The sequence below is a fragment of the Scyliorhinus torazame genome, chromosome 14 (assembly GCF_047496885.1).
Source record: "Scyliorhinus torazame isolate Kashiwa2021f chromosome 14, sScyTor2.1, whole genome shotgun sequence".
NCBI lineage: Eukaryota > Metazoa > Chordata > Chondrichthyes > Carcharhiniformes > Scyliorhinidae > Scyliorhinus > Scyliorhinus torazame.
In genome coordinates this window covers 219,553,828-219,563,841 of record NC_092720.1, presented here as the reverse complement: position 1 = coordinate 219,563,841, position 10,014 = coordinate 219,553,828, and positions in this window count along the sequence as shown.

Below are 10,014 nucleotides of genomic sequence, written 5' to 3'. Positions count from 1 at the left end.
TTCAAAGTTTTAGCATCAACTACTTCCTGTGGTAATGAATTCCACAGGCTCACCACTCTTTGTGTGAAGAAATGTCTCCTTATCTCTCTTGTGGGAGGAAACCCACGCACTCACGGGGAGAACGTGCAGACTCCGCACAGACAGTGATCCAAGCTGTGAATCGAACCCAGGCCCCTGGCTCGGTGAAGCAGCAGTGCTAGCCATTGTGTTATCATGCCGTGTGTTGTGTAAAGAGTAAAGTGTCTGGAAAGGGTAAAGACGTTGATGTGTTGGGTGTTCTGGATCACATACAGGTCACCAACACTTGAAGTAGTGCAACACTATTTTATTAAAAGATTAACTATTTAAACATACTTGAACTGTGGGTAAATACGATACCAGCTTTAACTAAAGACCTTTGCCTTGTCCTAACCAGTTGATGCACTCAGCACATGGTGAATGTCTGTGTTGCAGGCTGTGAGCTCTGTGCTCCTAGCTAGCTGCTACTCGAATGAGCGGGAACTCTGATGCCCCCTGTCTTTATAGTGCGTGTGCTCTCACTGGTGATTGGTTGCGGTGTTGTGTATGTTGATTGGTCCCACTGTGTGTCCATCAGTGTGTGTCTGCACCATGATATACTGGTGTATATTATGACATCCCCCCTTTTATATTAAAAAAAATGTAGCTGCTTGACAATAAATAGTGTGTGGTGAATGTTCCTGACTATGTGTGTGCGAAATATTTACAGGACTATGTACATGAAACTAAGCTATTTACAGGGGAAGGAGCCTGGTGCAGAAAAAACAGTGTGTCACACAAATAACGAGATGAACACTATATACAAACCACTGGAACGATTAAACGGAAGAACAGAACAGACCAGAGAGTCCCTTCGTGCACAAAGTTCACAAATTAAGTCTCTGAGGTGGGCGGTGAATTCTGGTTGACCGCCTCAAGGGTGGGTCAGGAGCCACCGACTGAGGAGCGGGCTGGACTGCGTCAGAGTGAGGAGGATGCAGAGTAACCGGAATCTCCGCATAGTCCAGGTCAGGGACAACAGGAGGGCGAGGCAACAGTGGAGGATCACGTAGTGCGGAACGAGACGAAGGGAACGTCGATTATGGCGCAGAATGGAGCCATCCGGTAGACGAACCAGGAATGAGCGGGGGGCCATCTGCCGAAGAACCACAGCAGTTACAGACCTGCCACCATCCGGAAGATGGATGCGGACGTTGTCATCTGGAGCCAGAGCAGGGAGATCAGCTGCACGGGAGTCATGAGCCACCTTGTGCTGTGCACGAGACAGTTGCATTCGTTGAAGGACCGGAACGTGGTCGAGGTCTGGGACGTGAATGGACGGCACCGTCGTCCACAGGGTGCGACCCATGAGCAGCTGGGCTGGTGACAGGCCAATGGACAGTGGGGCGGAGCGATAGGCCAGCAGGGCGAGGTAGAAGTCGGATCCCGCATCGGCAGCCTTGCAGAGGAGCCGTTTGACTATGTGGACGCCCTTCTCCGCTTTGCCATTGGAATTGGGGGTACAGGGGACTGGGTGTCACATGCACAAAGTTGTACCTCCTGGGAAAGTTGGACCATTCCTGGCTTGCGAAGCAGGGGCCATTGTCCAACATCACAGTGAGTGGGATGCTGTGACGAGCAAAGGTGTCCTTACAGGCACGGATGACTGTAGACGATGTGATGTCGTGCAAACGTACCACCTCCGGGTAGTTAGAAAAATAGTCTACAATCAGAACATAATCCCTGCCCAGCGCATGGAACAGGTCGATGCCGACCTTGGACCAAGGGGACGTGACCAGCTCATGGGGCTGTAGGGTCTCACGTGGTTGGACCGGCTGGAAGCGCTGACAGGTGGGGCAGTTGAGCACTGTGTTGGCGATGTCGTCATTGATGCCGGGCCAGTACACTGCCTCTCGGGCCCGTCGGCGGCACTTCTCCACGCCAAGATGGCCCTCGTGTAGCTGTTCCAAGACGAGCTGGCGCATGCTGTGCGGGATGACAATGCGGTCCAGCTTCAGGAGGACACCATCGACTACCGCCAGATCGTCTCTGATGTTGTAGAACTGCGGGCATTGGCCCTTGAGCCACCCGTCTGTTAGGCAGCGCATGACACGCTCTGGCAGGGGGTCAGCCGCTGTCTCATGCCAAATTTGGATGAGGCGTTCATCCGTGGCAGGTAGATTGGAGGCCACGAAGGCCACATGGGCGTCAACCTGGCAGACGAATCCCGTTGGGTCACATGGGGTGTTGACTGCCCTGGACAGAGTGTCGGCTATGATCAGGTCTTTGCCCGGGGTGTATACGAGCTGGACGTCGTATCGCCGGAGTTTAAGCAGAATGTGCTGGAGGCGAGGCGTCATGTCGTTCAAGTCTTTCTGTATTATATTGACCAGCAGGCGATGGTTGGTCTCGACGGTGAATTCGGGAAGGCCGTACATATAATCATGAAACTTGACGACACCGGTCAAAAGGCCCAGGCACTCCTTTTCTATCTGCGCGTAGCACTGTTCCGTGGGGGACATGGCACGTGACGCATATGCAACGGGGGCCCATGATGAGGCCTCATCGCGTTGCAGGAGCACTGCCCCAATGCCAGATTGGCTGGCATCGGTCAAAATTTTTGTCTCTTTCGCTGGATCAAAAAAGGCCAATACCGGGGCCGTGGTAAGTTTGGTTTTAAGTTCTTTCCATTCGCGCTTGTGGGCAAGAAGCCATTGGAAGTCTGTCGTCTTCCTGACCAGGTTCCTGAGAGCTGTGGTATGAGAGGCGAGGTTAGGGATGAACTTCCCTAGGAAGTTGACCATGCCCAGAAATCGGAGGACCGCCTTCTTGTCCTCTGGCTTTTTCATGTCCGTGATAGCAGCCACCCTGTCCGCATCCGGCCGCACACCCAACTGGGAGATGTGGTCCCCTAGGAACTTGAGTTCCGTCTGACCGAAGGAACATTTGGCTCTGTTGAGGCGTAGGCCCTGCTCCCGTATGCGTTTGAACACGCGCTGGAGGCGACTGACTTGCTCCTGCGGGGTGGTGGACCAAATGATTATGTCGTCAACATAGACGGGAACACATTCAATGCCTTCCATCATTTGTTCCATGATCCTGTGGAACACTTCTGACACCGATATGATCCCAAACGGCATCCTGTTGTAACAATATCTGCCAAAAGGGGTGTTCAAGGTACACAGATTCCTACTGGATCTGTCTAGTTGGATTTGCCAGAATCCTTTCGAGGCGTCAAGTTTGGTGAAGAGCTTGGCGCGAGCCTTCTCACATGTAATCTCTTCGCGCTTGGGGATCGGATGATTCTCCCTCATTATGTTACGATTCAGATCCTTTGGATCAATGCAGATTCTGAGATCGCCTGAAGGCTTTTTTACGCACACCATGGAACTGACCCAGTTGGTTGGTTCCGTAACTCTGGAGATCACTCCTTGGTCTTGGAGGTCCTGCAGCTGCTACTTGAGGCGGTCCTGACGGGTGCTGGGACTCTGCGAGGTGCATGCACCACAGGCGTGGCGTTCTGTTTGAGTAGGATCTTGTCAGTATATGGGAGCGTGCCCATGCCTTCGAAGACGTCGCGGTGCTGGTCGATGATGGCGTTGAGTTGTGCCCTGAAGTCAGCATCCTGGAAGGCAAACGTGTCATCAAGAGAGAGAGAGTGAACTCTTTGAGCGAGATTTAGCAGCTTGCACGCCTGTGCACCAAACAGAGAGTCCTTCGAGGAGCCCATTGTCTCGAAAGGAAGGATGGCTTTTCGTGACTTGTGCGTCACTTCGAGTTGGCATTAGCCGGTAGCAGGAATGATGTTGCCATTGTAGTCCAATAGCTGGCAGGTCGATGGAAGAATGGTTGGTTTGACACAAAGGCTTTGAAAAGCAGACCACGCCATGAGGTTGTCGGAGGCGCCAGTGTCCAGGCGGAATCGTATTTGGGACCGGTTGACCGTCAGGGTGGCACACCACTCATCGTCTGGATCGATGCTGTATACCGACAGCGGCTGGTGTCTTTGCTTCGGGGACAGCCTGTTTTTCGTTACGACACCGACTCGAAAAGGCGCCTTCAGGTCCTCGGTGTCACTGCTGTGTGGGAGGTCGGAATCGGACACATTGACCGTGGGTTGAATTGCCCGAACATTCCTGCGAGGCTGGCTGAAGCGATATGAATTGGAAGGCTGAGCTGCTCGACAGCAGGCAGCATAGTGGCCAAGTCTTCCACATCGTACGCATTGTCGAGATTTTACGGGGCATTGCCGCTTTAAATGGGCGGAGCAAGAGTTGCCGCACGTTGTGACGTCAGCACGTTCGCTGCGCCACCGTGCATGCGTGGTGCGGTCATGCATGGTGCGCGCCTGCGCATTACGTTCCTCCACGTCGCCGTCCCCTCGTTTGGTGTGTACAAGCGCGGGAGTCTGCAAAAAGCGCGCAAAATGGCCGCCCTCATCCAGGCTGAGGCCCTGAAGGTGCTCAATCACTTGGACCCGTTCTGCCTCGTGGGGACCTTGCCGCGCCGTTACAGCCGCTTGTATATGGGAATACCAACTCGTGGCATTTTCATGTCGAACACAGGTCTCAATGGCGGCCGCAAGGGTGAGTTGTTTTACTTTGAGGAGCTGCTGACATAGGGGGTCCGACTGAACACCGAAAACGATCTGGTCGCGTATCATGGAGTCGGAGGTGGGCCCGTAGCTGCAAGATTGCGCAACGATGCGGAGGTGCGTTAGAAAGGATTGGAAAGGTTCATCCTTACCCTGCAAACGCTGCTGCAACACGTAGCGTTCAAAACTTTCATTCACCTCCACGCCGCAGTGAGTGTCAAATTTGAGGAGAACCGTCTTGAACTTCGTCTTGTCTTCGTCATCTGCAAAGGTGAGAGAGTTGAAAATGTGGATGGCATGGTCCCCGGCCGTGGAGAGGAGAAGGGCAATCTTTCTGGTGTCCGAGGCGCCCTCCCTGTCCATGGCTTCGAGGAAGAGCTGGAAGCGCTGTTTGAAAATCTTCCAGTTGGCCCCGAGGTTGCAGGCGATGCGGAGCGGCGGCAGTGGGCTGATGTTGTCCATGTTGCAGGATGACGGAATGCTGGTGGAAGGCAGATCACTTGCAGGTAGGTCTAAGAAGTGCTAGTATGCAACCACACCTGATATCATGATGTGTTGGGTGTTCTGGATCACATATTGGTCACCAACTCTTGAAGGAGTGCAACACTATTTTATTGAAAGATTAACTATTTAAACATACTTGAACTGTGGGTAAATACGATACCAGCTTTAACTAAAGACCTCTGCCTTGTCCTAACCAGTAGATGCACTCAGCACATGGTGAATGTCTGTGTTGCAGGCTGCGAGCTCTGTGCTCCCAGCTAGCTGCTACTCGAATGAGCGGGAACTCTGATGCCCCCTGTCTTTATAGTGCGTGTGCTCTCACTGGTGATTGGCTGCGGTGTTGGTATGTTGATTGGTCCCACTGTGTGTCCATCAGTGTGTGTCTGCACCATGATATACTGGTGTATATTATGGCAAACGTGTCTATAAAGGGTTGATGTGTTTAAAGGGTTAACAGGTGGGATATTCTATTGTGTGACGTTGATGATGATGTAACAATGACTCTCGTCAGTCATGTGTTCGACTCTCGAGGGAGAGTTTGGAATCATGCCTAAGAGCTACGTGCCTATTCTGTAACCGGTTCAGAAGTAATCCTAATAAATAAGTGTTGAAGCAGATACTAAAGTCTGTCTCCAGTCTGTCTGAGAACCACGTCCCAGACCCAGAGTCCGAGCCAAAGAACCCAATCTCAGAACATGGTGGCAGCTCAGAACAGGCGGGTGTCAATGGCAAAGCCAGCATTTGTTGTCCATCCCTAATATCTACACAGACTAATGGAGCCATTCACTGACACAAACAGTGATGCTCCCTTCGCTAGTTATAGTTAAGTTTGTAAACAGTCAACAGAATCGTCTCCCCAAAAAGAAACAGCTGTGTTCCAGCACCACCAGCAAAGTCAGTAATGCAGGACAAATAAATCTCTGGAGTCCCGATCTCAACCAGCAGGTGGCGGTGTGGCTCCACGGAAATTAGGGTTTTTTAAAAATGTTTTTATTTATTTACCTGAATAAAGATCAAAATAGAGGAACCCTGGAGAGATATCATCAGATATTAGTGACTGAAGTGAAGGTGTGTGAACTAATTGAACATTGAAATATATTTGAGGGTCTGAATAACATAAAGATTCTGAGAAATTGCTGGGTTAAAAATAAATCCAGAAACAGTTTGTGGTTTTAGGTTTACTGTTTTGCTGACAAGTAATGTTGTTGCATCAAGTGAACTATATTTATACAATCTAACAATTCGATCTGTTGTAATAAAAGCAAAATACTGAGACTGCTGGAAATCAACTGAAAAAGATTCATATTCCACTCGAGACGTCAACTCTGTTTCCCTCTCCACAGACTGGACCTAAAACATAGAACGTACAGTGCAGAAGGAGGCCATTCGGCCCATCGAGTCTGCACCGACCCACTTAAGCCCTCACTTCCACCCTATTCCCGTAACCCAATAACCCCGCCTCACCTTTTTGGTCACTGAGGGCAATTTATCATGGCCAATCCACCTCACCTACACGTCTTTGGACTGTGGGAGGAAACCGGAGCACCCGGAGGAATCCCACACAGACACGGGGAGAACGTGCAGACTCCGCACAGTAAAATGAAACTGCTGAACATTTTTCCAGAACTTTCTGTTTTTATTATTAATTTGATCTGCTGGTTAATTGAACAGGGAAACATGTTGTTCCAGTCTCACCAGGAGCTGCTGCACTGGTTTTTAAAAATCTTATTTAATTGCTGTAATACCATTCGCAGCCAGGGGGAGGTGGTGTCCAATTTCACTTTCATTCGCACATTCTAACTATCCACCAATGTCCCAGTTATTAAACCAGGAGGACATTCTTATCCTCTCTGTACTCGGAATACACGCTCAGATTTGTGAATTCAGCTCCTGACACACAGCAAGATCCCAAACTGGGAAATCTCACTCTCCCAACCTGGGATTTTCTGAACATTGTCCAGACCGGCTGTGTGGAATTTCCCGATAGGGACTCGATGTGTGACAGCAACATGGAAGTGGGAAGTCCAGGCTCATGTTTATTTTCCCTCCTTTGTTTCTGATTCAATTCTCTTTCAGTTGTGAAGAAAGGTCCTGCCTGAATTGTCTGATCAGCGATTCAGCATTTTGAGTTGTTGGTATTCCTGCCAGTACCAGGTATCCAGCAGCAGGTGGCGATACTGCGCTGTAAAACTTTACTGATCTTTGTACAGCTCGACATCACCACCGTGTGGCTGAAACCGGCACTACAATGAACTGCAAGGGAAAGTTCAAGATATTTCATAGATTATCATAGAATTTACAGTGCAGAAGGAGGCCATTCGGCCAATCGAGTCTGCACCGGCTCTTGGAAAGAGCACCCTACCCAAGGTCAACACCTCCACCCTATCCCCATAACCCAGTAACCCCACCCAACACTAAGGGCAATTTTGGACACTAAGGGCAATTTATCATGGCCAATCCACCTAACCTGCACATCTTTGGACTGTGGGAGGAAACCGGAGCACCCGGAGGAAACCCACGCACACACGGGGAGGATGTGCAGACTCCGCACAGACAGTGACCCAAGCCGGAATTGAACCTGGGACCCTGGAGCTGTGAAGCAATTGTGCTATCCACAATGCTACCATGCTGCCCCCCATATTTATTTCCAATAAATATGGAAATATTTAATTTCCTTTTTATTTTAATCCTCTGACGTTTTTATTAGTTGTGGTGTTGGGTTCTCTGGTGCACAGATGAGCCAACACAGTTGTATGTGGTACAACTCTATTTTATTTTAACTCTTATCTACAGTTCGTTCTGGATACTCTGCACGTGCTGTCTCCCTGAGTGTGTCGTGTAGCAGGTCTGTCCTGGTCCTCCTCTCCAGCTAATACTGACCACCAGGTGTCGTGTTTGTGCTTTTATATCTTTCTGTGATTGGTTGTGGTGTTGTGTGTTCTGATTTGTCTGTTGGTGTGTCTATCATGATGTGTGTGTTTGAATATCATGACATCCCCCCTTTTTACAAAGATATGTGCCTACGTGGTTATAAATATAATCGTGTCGTGAGTGCATCTAAGAGTGTGTGTGTGTGTTGTGTACAGCGTGTGTATATGACGTAACTATTTACATGGGGCGATGTCGGGTGCGTCACACTAACAAGGTTGTACCATAACAAAACATGAATGCGAGAAAAAAAAACTTGAACAGTGGTCCGGTCAGACGATATCTGGAACGATAAACAACAACAGGTTATAATACAGAAGTGTTTGACTTTTTGAACGTATGAACAGCGTTATAAGTCCAGTCTAATGGGTGACCGCCTCAAGAATAGGCTGGTCCTCAAGCCGGTTCAGCTGTGGTGATTTGGGTTCACACTGGTTCACCTTGGACTGTTGGAGGTGATGCTGCTGCCGAAGTCTCTACTTTTCCATTTGTTGTACTTCGTGCAGTGCTTGGTTTTTTCATTCCTGCAAATATAACATTCAACATCTTTGTTAGTGTTGCCTTGGCTGTGGTTTGGTTCTGGTGGCGATGGAAGGGGCATGATCCGTGGCATCTCCACGAAGTCATCCTTGGGAACCAGTGGAGGATCCGGCGTGTGCGTACGGTTCAGTTGCGAGCGTGGAAGGCGGCGCAAAGCTCGCTGATTGCGCCTACGCACCAATCCATCCGCCCTGCATGCCAGGAACAAGGTGGAGTCTTTTTTCTTTTTATGTTTGTGGTGGACGGCATCTTGTAGCCGATGGGTCGATGCCATCGAAGAAGCACCATCACTAATATCATGCAAGGCGATGACTGTGCCAGATGTGGAAGTTGGCCGAGACCGTGCACGCTGGTTCCGGCCACCTGCTGTGCCGGAAGGGCGACTCCGCAGAGAAACGTCGAAGCATGTCGCCTTGGAGAGAGAATTGTTGCTCGCATCAACGTCTGGCGATGGCGCGAATTGGTGTGTCCGTCTTGGACCGCCAGTGCTGGTCGCCACTGCCGACCCAGTGGGACTGCCACGCGATCCATTCCCTGTCGCCGTGGCATCCGCCGTCACCCTGAGCGTGCCATCACCGAGGCCGCGACACCGCCCGTCCGGAGCAAGGTCTGGCGTGCGCGAATCAGAGTCGGCGCTTGGCTGCTCCCCATCTGGAGTCCGGTCTGCCTTCCGTCGATGCTCCCCGTCCGGAGTCCCAACAGGTTCACTGGAGGCAGCCGAGATTCCCTGAAGCTGCACTTCTGGAGTCGGAACATGCAGGAATGCACCGACCAGTGGAGAGGCTCAAGCCATCGAGGGTGAAAGCGGTGCGCCGCCACCGCAGTCGTCAGTGGTCCCACCGTGATCGTCGAGTGCCTCGGTACGCACTAGGCGAGGTCTGTCACCTTGCACCTTTTGCATGGGAAGTGGGATGCTGTCGTCACTCGTCTCACATCCCGTGGATAGATCCTCATTAGCAGCTTGCTGTTCACTAGGGTTGGGTAAATTGCCAGAGTTTTCATCTGGTGGTGCACACCATGTCGGTGGACTGTCATTGTCTTGCCGTTGTCCTTCATTTGGGCTTTTCTTCTTTGGAATTTTAAATCTTCCCCCAGACATTGCAGAACCTTGTTTATTACCCCCAAATTCTCCCATATGTATGGTCTCGAATATAGGATCCAATGTTTCTATCGACATTGTACTATTTTCCAAAGAACATTCCGTTTCACTTTTCTTCTCAGGTACCTCATATGTATCTTTGTCTAATGTACATGCCTTCATGGTCTCTGGGTCTGATTTTGCTGGGACTGGCATGGTCACAGTCTCTCTTTTACTGTTCTCAATTGCCCACATTGTACTCCCCATACATAACTGCTTAATCACTGGAGTTAGTGTGGTACAATGGATAATCGGGTCGACCTTATCTGCATCTTCACCATTAGTGGAAAGCACACTTGGTTCACTTGAAACT